This window comes from Anoplophora glabripennis, unplaced genomic scaffold (genome assembly GCF_000390285.2).
Source record: "Anoplophora glabripennis isolate ALB-LARVAE unplaced genomic scaffold, Agla_2.0 scaffold1535, whole genome shotgun sequence".
NCBI lineage: Eukaryota > Metazoa > Arthropoda > Insecta > Coleoptera > Cerambycidae > Anoplophora > Anoplophora glabripennis.
In genome coordinates, this window is record NW_019417640.1 from 7,825 (window position 1) to 18,586 (window position 10,762).

Consider the following 10,762-nt stretch of genomic DNA (forward strand, 5'->3'; position numbering starts at 1 on the left):
GTCAAAAATGACCAGGATGAACCTTCATAAGAAAATACATGGGATTTTGGCTCCTTAGTAACATAGCCTATCTACTGTTGCGTATGACATTACAAGAATTTACAATTCTGTTTCTTAAATCATTTTCATCTACCACTGGCGTTGCATAAACAAGCGACTTCAGATGTCCCCAAAATAAATAGTCCATAGGATTTAGGTCTGGAGATCGTGCTGACCACGGCTGAGGTCCTCCCCGACTTATCCATCGCTGAGTAAAAGTGTCATTAAGATGTTGGCGAGCAGCAAGACTGAAATGAGCAGGTGCCCAATCGTGCATAAACCACATGTCATTTCTGGTTGCTAGTAGTACATCTTCTAACAGACCAGGCAATGTTTCAGCTAGAAACTGTCTGTAAGTCTCACCATTAAGTCGAGGAGGAAGAAAATGCGGTCCGATGACATGATCACCAATAACTCCGGCCCACACATTCACCGAAAACTGCTGCTGAAATCCACGTTCTGCAATAACATGGGGATTTTCATAGTTCCAAAAATGATTATTGTGGAAGTTTATGATGGCATCCCGTGAAAAAGTTGCCTCATCTGTGAACAGAATTTTAGACGTAAAGTTGGGATTCTGCGCAGTTTTTTGGAGAAACCATCGACAATAATCTAACCGTGCAGGAAAATCTCTTGGCAACAGTGGTTGCACGCGTTGAATGTGGTACGGATAAAGTAAATTTGTGTGCAAAACCCTCCAAACACTTTGATGACTTATGTTAAACTGTTCAGATAATCTTCGCGTACTACTTGACGGATTAGCTTCCACTTCTTGTAGGATTGCTTCTTCTAGTTGTGGTGTCATTATTGTTCTCGGTCTACCAATACGTTCAGCGTGAGCATTTAAAGATCCAGTTTCGCACAGTCTAGCATGGAGCCTTATGAAAGTTCTTTCTGATGGAAGTGGTCTATTGGGAAATCGTTCCTGGTAAATTCGACGGGCTTGTGCAGCATTTCCATCTGCTAGCCCATAAATGAAATGTATTTGAGCTTGTTCAACGTTATTCATAGTTAACTGCACACTAAAAGATAGTCAACTGACAGTATCTTGTCACTTTTAATGCCAAATATCATCGGAATTTTGTTATCACAGGAATTTTTGTATTCAACAAAAAAACATTTCTTTAAAATCTTTTTTAAGCAGATAAGGTAGGAGAATCGATTATTCTAGTCCAAAATGGCATACAGGGTAGCAGAAAAAAGTTGCGATGGATTAAAGAGGCCGAAATCGTTGCCGGTGGTGCCTTCAAAAAAATACACCTAATTTGACCACAGCTTTGAATTTGTCATTCCAAAAAAAACCCGTGTATAAAATTTCATTAAATTATTTCGAATCAGTCAAAAGATATTTAAGAAAATGCGATTTATTTTCCCAACTTTGACATCCTGTATCTCGGTAACGAAGCACTTGCGGACCGATGTTCATATGCACTTTTTGCTTAAAATATGACGAGGAATCACCCCTTGAAATTAAAGTCATCACTTAAGATACACCCTGTGTAATGAATATGAAAGTAAGTTGATGATGAATATTATTAATGAATATGAAAATAAATATGATATTGAAATGAATATTATGTAGATAAATTGCGGATTATATATAAAAAAACAAAAATAAAAAAATAGTGTAATAGAATTAAGAGGTATGTATGAAGAGTTAATTAAGAAAGAAACACGAGTTGCTACTAATTTGTCCATGATTGGAAGTAGATCACGAAGTAGGTAAATATAAAATACATAAATTCACTTGTAATTGTGAAAAAGAAAGATAGAGATATATACTTAATCTTACCTTATGAGGGACCATATGAAGTAATTCGAGGGGTTTTTCACATCAGTCACATATATAAATTTCACTAAAACACATAACCTATAACACACAAAACGATGACAGTTAATCAGGCAGACGGATAAAGTCAAATGTCGATAAAACAGGAATCTGTAAAAATTTGTTTTGCAATTTCAAAAATACAGGGTGTTTCAAAATTTCAAAACAAATTTGGGGAATTTGAGAAGAATCAATAATTCAAAGGTTTAAATGTCAGTATTGGGATAAAAAGATATTAATGTCTAGATGACAGTGGAAGTTAATTTGATGACAATTTATAAGTAGATTATGAATTTTAGAGGAATATTAGTCTAAATCTATGAAAGTGGTTATAAAATAAGGGCATTAGATAGGGAATTGAGAATTAAATAATATTGGAAAATTTAAATTAAAAATGTAAAATTTAAAAGTGATCTGATTGGTTAAATAAAAAAAGGAGATTTTGTATTTTAAATTAAGTGTGTAGTGCGACGGTAATCAAGGAGACGGAAAAAAAAANAATAAGACAGAAAAAGCAGAGAGGAATTGTCAAGGAAAATACAAGAAGATTATATAAATACAAGCAAATTAAAGTATAAACGACGAAAGGAAAAGTGCAAAGCTGGTCTTGAAAACCCGAAGGAAAAGTTTCTTGAGAAAAGAATTAGTATTATAAGATAGTGAAAGGGGATTCAGATAACTAAAGCGTAAATATTAAAAAGGTTATATTAGTAAAATTATCTGAATTATCCTAGCCAAGAATAAAGGAGACGAGGGGTGCGAGATACCAGGCGAGTCTAGAAGTCCCATCTAGCATATCTAGACAACCACAAGGAGAGAGTAAGTGGACGCCTAGAAGGGAGAGGACCGAAGAGACGATACAGAGGGAAAGTACCGACTTAAGAGGTCAAGGACAGTGGAAGAAAGAAGGATAGTTGATAGATATTAAGTGAGTGACAATAATTATTCTTAGAAGATAATAAGTACATGTTTATAGAATAGATATAAGGTAGAGTAGGTTAAATAGGGAATAGAAAAATTTAGTAATTTGTTTGTCATCTTTATGTCAATAGAAAGTTTGAACCCAGATCACACTATATTATTTAATTCTTTTTCAAATTCAGTTACCAGTAAAAATTTAATATATGAACCGACTTCTGAGATGAGAACTCATGTTCTAATAAAATTCATATAAGTTATTTGTGCAAAATTGACAGAATTAATTTAATTGTCAATGAAATCATTAAAAAAAAATAAATAAAATTATAATTTCATTTTAAATCCCGAATACTTAAAAAAAAACATTTAATCTTTAAATTACAATTTACATTAAATTGAGTGTTATCCTATGAGAAAGCTAGCCTGGTAAGTGATAAATTATATTTCCTGAACTAATAGTAAAATTTCTAACATTTCACTGGCGCTCAACATAATACAATACAAACCAATACACAACACATAACAAAACTAGTTGTCATAATTGGAGCATCACAATAATTAATTAATAAATAATTATAAAATTAAGAAAAATATTTGATAAAAAAATTTGTTGTTAGTATTGAATAAGTAGTAGGAATCATCGGATTATTAGAATAGGATAAATTTCAAAATTCAAATATAAAAAATAATTATAATTTTGGTCATTTATAGCATATTCCAAGAAGTTATTAGAAAACATAACTGAAATTAGGTAATTAAAATTCATAAGTGACGGATATCTAATAAAAGTTAAAATGTCAGTGTTCATAAATAGTTATAATATAAGGTAAAATACTAATTAGGAAAAGATATTAAGATTTAAATAAAAAGTTGTATATCAATAAAAGGAATATGTCATAGAAATGTTATAATTAAAGTGGGATCCACAAAGAATAAAATCGTATATAGAAAAGTCAAATAAGAGTATTGAATGAGAAATATTTTGAAGTAGAATTTAAATGTGATTGTAAAGAAACTAGAATAGGGTATAAGTGCAAAGGTTAAGTGAAGTGATGTGAGTGAAAAAGAAAAACGGCACTTAAAAAAAGCAAAATCAGATATGTGGAAAGGCCTTAACAAGGGTGAAACAAAAATCAAGGTAGTTGGAAAGGAAAAAAGGAATTAATTATTGATTAGTTACAGAAAATTTTGTAAAAGAGTCAGACGTTGTAGAAATAGATTGACAAACGGGAGAAACAAGAGAAGCATTTATCGAGAGAGTGTTCAAGTAATAAAGTAGGAGAAATCAAATACAAAACAGAGAAAAATTTGTGTAAAAGTGAACCAAGCAAATATATCACGAGCGGAATACCAGCAGTAGCAGCAGAAAGAAAGCGGAACATCAGCAACAGCAGCAAAGGGAAAGCGGAAAGACAGCAGCTTCCGAGAGAAAGAGGAACAACAGCAGGCAAGTCCCAGGAAACCAGATAAATAAAGCGGCCTAGTAGTAGCAGTAGCAGAGGGAATGTGGAAGTGGGACAGCAGTAGCAGGTCCCAAGAAATTCGTCAGAAAGCGGTATAGCAGACAGTGTCCAAAAAGCTACCGAGACAGGAAAGACAAGGAAGTAAACAAATAATACGTATAAAAAGGTACCTTTTATTTTCGTAGACAATTTGTGCACAAATTAAAATTAAAATTCACTTAAAAGTTTTCAGAAATTCAAAATTTTCATTTTAAATAAATTTAATTCAGCTATATAGCAAGCATCATAAAAATTGGCCAAGCATTTTAAATTTCTAGATATTAAGATTATAGATAAGTTGTAACATATTAAAACAAGAAATTCGAGAAAATTTAAAGTACTTATAGAAAGCAACCAGTAATACAGTAATTTCCGGCAATTAGCCAGATCGCAATAAATTCTTGTTTTAAGTGTTCAAGATATTGTGAAAAACTTCAAAATATTTAATATTGTGTGACATTTCTAGTGTGAAACATATTGATATACAAAATAAAATAATAATAAATTAATTTATTAACAACATCTGTTGTTTAGAGTTGTTAGTTGTGCATGGTTTCTGGAAGAATAATATTTTGATTTGAACCGACTACTGAGGAGAGTCTAAAGTTAGCAGGGAAAAGGTATACAACCAACATCACACTAAAATCAAATTTACATGTTACACTAAGACAAAATTCAAAATTTAATTTAGCGCTCATACAAACACAAAGTCACATAACTATACCATTACAATATATATCATACGAAATTATTTATCTATGGTGTTAATAATAAATGGATTGGGAGGGGGGCCCAATTTCATATTTACCACGTTCTCCAAACTTTAACCTGATGGACTTTTCTTACGTCGGGAAGTTTAGTGTACGCAACCCCAGTACAGATAAGGGATGAATTGCTACAAAGAATTAATTTCCATTGTGATAATACATACCCCAGAAATGCTTTCTCGTGTACAAACAAATAACCTTCGTAGAGTTAGGAAGTGTGTGGAGGTGGAAAGTGTCTATATTTAAAATGTATTTTGATAGTTTTCTTTCTTTTAAATTATTTTTTTAACTTACTGCAACATATTCTTGTTTCGTTTTTCTATTTTGTGTTATAAGTGTATTTGTCAAATTTTGTTAGTGAAAATTACATTAGCAGACAGTAAGATTCTCTAGGCTCTTATTTTAAAAATATGTATGGTTCTAACATAGTAATTACGTCCAATTAAAAATAAAAAATAAGAAATGGTGGAGGCGCTCTTAGATATGTACTGTGACATAAACAGTGGCGACGCCAGCTTATCATAAGAGGGGTGGCCAGAGGGTGGCCAATGATTTTAAAGGGGTGGTCAAGAATACAATATATCTAACTGTAATAAATATTTATTTTTATTACTGCTTAATCTAATAATAAAAAAGGTTTAATTATTCTAATTTAACAATATTTCTGATATTTTTAAAGAGTTATCTTTAGTATAAAACAATTTTAAGCTTAAATAAACTTAACCTATTTAAAAAAATAACACATTTTTGTCATATCAGCAAAATTCGTCTGTTATTATGATTTTGAGCAAATGCATCTACAACGCAATCAAGGTCAAGTGTTGTGGCATTTTCGTTTTCAATAATTAATATAGAAATATTTGACAACCTATCATTAAACATTGTTGCCCGAAGGTAGGTTTTTATTCTTTTTAAACACGAAAAAGATCTTTCACAGCATGCGGTAGTAACTGGCAATGTAAGAGCAATTTTTGTTAAGGTTAATAGATTTTCGAAAACTGGATAAAAATTATGTAAAAGTTTACATAGGTCTAACATTGATTTGATATTTTTATTTTCGTCCCTGGCCAACATTTTGACAGTTACTATTGTAATTTAGGGGTGGCCGATAAATTTCTAGAGGTGGCCTGGGCCACCCCTGCCCCTCCCTAGCGTCGCCACTGCACATAAAATCACAAATATTTCCTAAACTGTTAATTTTACCGAGTTGGACCAAGAGGGTATAATTATCTTTGGCAAATTCTTTATGGAACTTATTTTTGATACAGGCAGATTGCGATCGTCATGTATGCAAAAATTCTGGGTTGTTAACCATTGGGCATAGTCCGTCCCTGGCGTTCTGGGCATAACGAAGTTTCACTTACAATATCAAAAACAAGCTGTACGCATGTGTTATCGATCACCAAATTTGCATCATGCTCAAGTTAATGGTTTAGAGCTTGTAAATAAAAATAACTTTTTAATTTTCAGTTTTGAGGGCCCGTAACTTGTTAACGAAGGTCCATATGAAATAACTATATGAAGAACTGATATTATTTTGACCTCATCTATTTGTACTCGACTTTTTTGTATCAAGTATCGGGACACCCTGTATACTTTAAAAATATTCATAGTTACAATTTTCAAAATAGTTATAATGCCTTCTTTATATATTTCTCCATTTATTTTCCTCATAATGTACTGCAGGCTCTTCTGACGTAATTGTTTCAAATATTTCATATTTTCTTACTTTGCAAAATATGCATAAACTGTAACTATATCGATACTTTCTTCGTTTAACATATTAATAATACTTAAAGAGAACTTTTGCTGAAGCACATTATAAGTACAATTTAGTTGAAATTTTTTGAAGTTAAAACATGATTCGAAGAGTGACACATGACACATTTAAAAGGGCAAAATTTTGACTTTAAAATGACATTTTATTTTGAGGACAAAATTAATTTTTTCAACAAACAATTTTCTCATTTGAAAGCATTTTATTGGTGAGGCATTATATTAACAATTTCGTATTAATTATTCACATCTGCTGTTTGTTCAATGTGGTTTTGTTGTAAATGATTTATGAGGTAAATAAGCAAGCACGATTTTTTTAAAATATTTATTATGAAATAAAGAATATATAATAAAAAATTCAATATTGCCACCTCCAGCCTTCTAATATCGCCTATATAAAATATGTAGCAGGTAACAAGAGTAAAAACGAAATATAATATAATATCCTTGATAATTCAATAGGTATATTATGCAAATAATATAATTTCAATAATCTTAAGCATATAACAAAATCAGAATATATCAAACACCTACCTACTTAAAATATATGATATACAATTATGAACAGGTAACCATTAAATAATAACTAATGCATTCTAACAGTACCTAAGGTAGCAGGTGCCTTTACTGTTTAACAAATTAATAACATTTTATAGAACTAACAAAAATGATCAGTCTGGCATCATGTGAAACATAATCAAATGATTTTGAAGTTAATGTCTAAAAATACTGTTATAATATGAAAGAAAAATCAAAATCAATCAAACATACATAAAGTTATAATTTGATATTTGCCAGTTTTGATTAATCATTTCTCTGTTAGAAATAAATAACTTAAGAGGTCCCTTAGTGTTTCAGGTGCAAATAAAAAAATATATATTTTCGAAGTAAAATTGGAATAACTGACAATTTTTTTTAATAAAAATGCAAAATTCTTGGCATAAAATTGAAAAAGAATATTTATCCTATATCAATATCATTTGATTTAGAAAAAATATAAAGATATTTATATATAATTATGTACATATATTTATTTTTAAATAAGTTTAATAAAATCTTCTGGAATATAATTTTTACAAATTTTTCACTGAAGAATTTCTAGAGATGAAGAAATGATTATCCAAATGGTCTAATTCTAACAAGTTTTTAATTTTTCTGATATATATATATATCAGAAATATATTATTACAATTATTTTTTTTTAGCAAAATAACGTCAAAATTGACATTTGTACCAATGTTACAGGCATGCTGTGAAACATTAATGGAGAGAAACTTTTATTTTATTGCTTATTTATGCAGGCTGTTTCAGAAAGACCTCCTGTAAATAGAGGGGGTGATATAGTAGGTACTTCAAAAAATAAGAATTTTTTGTCTTATGAACTATTTCCTCTTGTTTTCGAGATACAGAGTGACAAAATAAAATTTTTAAAATATAATTTTTAAGAAAATTTCCAAATAGTGTGAAATATTTTTATGAAATTTAGTTTTCCGGAGTTTTTAAGGACTCAAATACGTTGGTCTAATTATTTTTTGGATATTTCATAGAGGGCGGGATAGTTCATAGAGGGATTCCTATTACATTTTAAGTTATAATTTTTTTAAGGTTAGGTTTTTGCCATTTGGGCTCCATTTTCTAATGTATAATTTTAAATTAATTTTCTAAAAATAATATACTATTGTCAGAACTTCCAATGTGGAGGCTTTTAATTTTAACTCTTACAATAATACGGTGTATAAAATAAGTGACTTTTCTCGAAGTATAGCCTGTCTGAAAGAGCCTGTATAACTACCACATATCTCGTAGAATAATTCCACATGCTTTAAGGTTGTTTTCACTGTATATATTGCTGGCAATGTCACAGAATATACAGGGTGTTTTTGAATGGAGTAGCATAAATGATACCAGTGAATCTACATTTCAATGTAACACGTTTTGCAGAAAATCGCCTTAGTAAAATGTTCACCCCTGAAGAGATATGGGCCATTAAAGATTCCAAAAAAATTATGAAAATTGCCTGTAATTTGAAAACCGAAAGAGGTACAAATAACAAATTTTTTACAGGTTGTTTACTAATACAGATGCGAGTTTTCAACTATTTTTCGAAAATTTTAACTCCTGGGAAGGGGTAAGCATATCCATAAGTACCTAACGTCTGACAATGACAATTTGAGCAATTAATTTCCATTTGTCAGTTAAAATTTTAATATGTAAAATAATGTTAAATAAAATTTTAAATAAAAACAATCGTAGAAAAAATGTTGCGTGCAACATGTGCAAAAAGCATATTTGTTGCACTTAACATGATTGCAGCTCTCAACAAAAAGTATTTAGCTGATAACAGTAACAACTTACAGAATAATTAATTGTGACAACTGGCATGACAGCAGCACACTTAGTTTTTCTTTGATTGATTGCAATCATATACGGTGTGAGGTGAATGGTAATACATTTTATTTTTTTTTATTAATAAACGAAAAGATTTATAGGAAAATTGCTAGAGAGGTAAAAGTTTCTAAAAGAACCAGTTTATCTAATGCGTATTTTTGGATATCGAGTTTTTACGAAATATAAAAGTTATGGCAAAAAATGGCTTGAGGGGTGGTTATTTCAACCCCTTTCGAGGGGTTAAAATTTTCGAAAAATAGTTGAAAACTCGCATCTGTATTAGTAAACAACCTGTAAAAAATTTGTTATTTGTACCTCGTTCGGTTTTCAAATTACAGCCAATTTTCATAATTTTTTTGGAAACTTTGATGGCCCATATCTCTTCAGGGGTGAACATTTTACTAAGGCGATTTTTTGCAGATCGTGTTCTTTTGAAATGTAAATTCACTGGTATCATTTATGCTACTCCATTCAAAAACACCCTGTATATAGCGCTACATGAACAGTTTTTACATGATGCCATAAAATGTTAAAGATACTATATCGCGAAGTCATGCAATATATTCTACTGATATTGTGTATTTATTGTCATATCTCTTGTTATAATACAAATCTATGTATGGCAGACGAGTTGAAACATATGGTTAGTTATCGGTTCTCAGGATTAGTATCACACCTTGTATTGTTTAATGCTTCTTCGACTTAAAATCAATAGCAGAATTTTACAATTTCACTCCATTGTAGTTCACAACATACTGCAACAACAAATGATCATTTTGAGTTCTCTTTACTTGGCTAAACTTATGACCTGTAACTTCAAAAATCAATGCTTATGGTAGTTATTAATTATGCTGTATGAAGAAGTGTTTAAAACGGGAAGCTATATCTACCTTTTTATTGTCAATAATATTTGACCCCTTTGCAAATGGTATATAACTCCGTAATTTGTCTGATCAAAAAGGAAATACTGAAGTTATGAATCTAAATTATTATAGATTACACATTTTTTACTTGTGATAGAACAATCCATTTTGAATCCAATAATGTGTAACAATTTGGTGTAGCAATAAGTACCTGCATATTTATTAGTTGTCAAACATATGGCGAGTGTACATTTTGAAAGAGGAGGAATGAGAAAGTATACCATGCTACTTGAACCGTCTACAGCGCACTATTGGGAGGAGCTATTTCATCCACCATATTACGTTTGACATTACTGTACAATAAATAGATAGGTACTAAGCAAAACTTTTTTGATTAAATTGAATTCCAAATTGATATAAGTAGGTAATTAAGTTTTTCGTTTTTGTATTAAAAAAAATAAATAAATAAGAACTAGTTGTGTTGCAACAATTTTAGTAATTTTGCTGTAATTTATTGTTTCTGGCGAAATAAAACTTTATTCTAATAATGAAAAAATTGCAGTGTCTGTGATGCTTAAATTAGGTAGGTATATATTGATGCTGAAACAACCAAATTAATTAATCATAAACACAATTTTTTCCAATAAGAATGTTATTAAAGTCTGGTTGCTACATTATTGG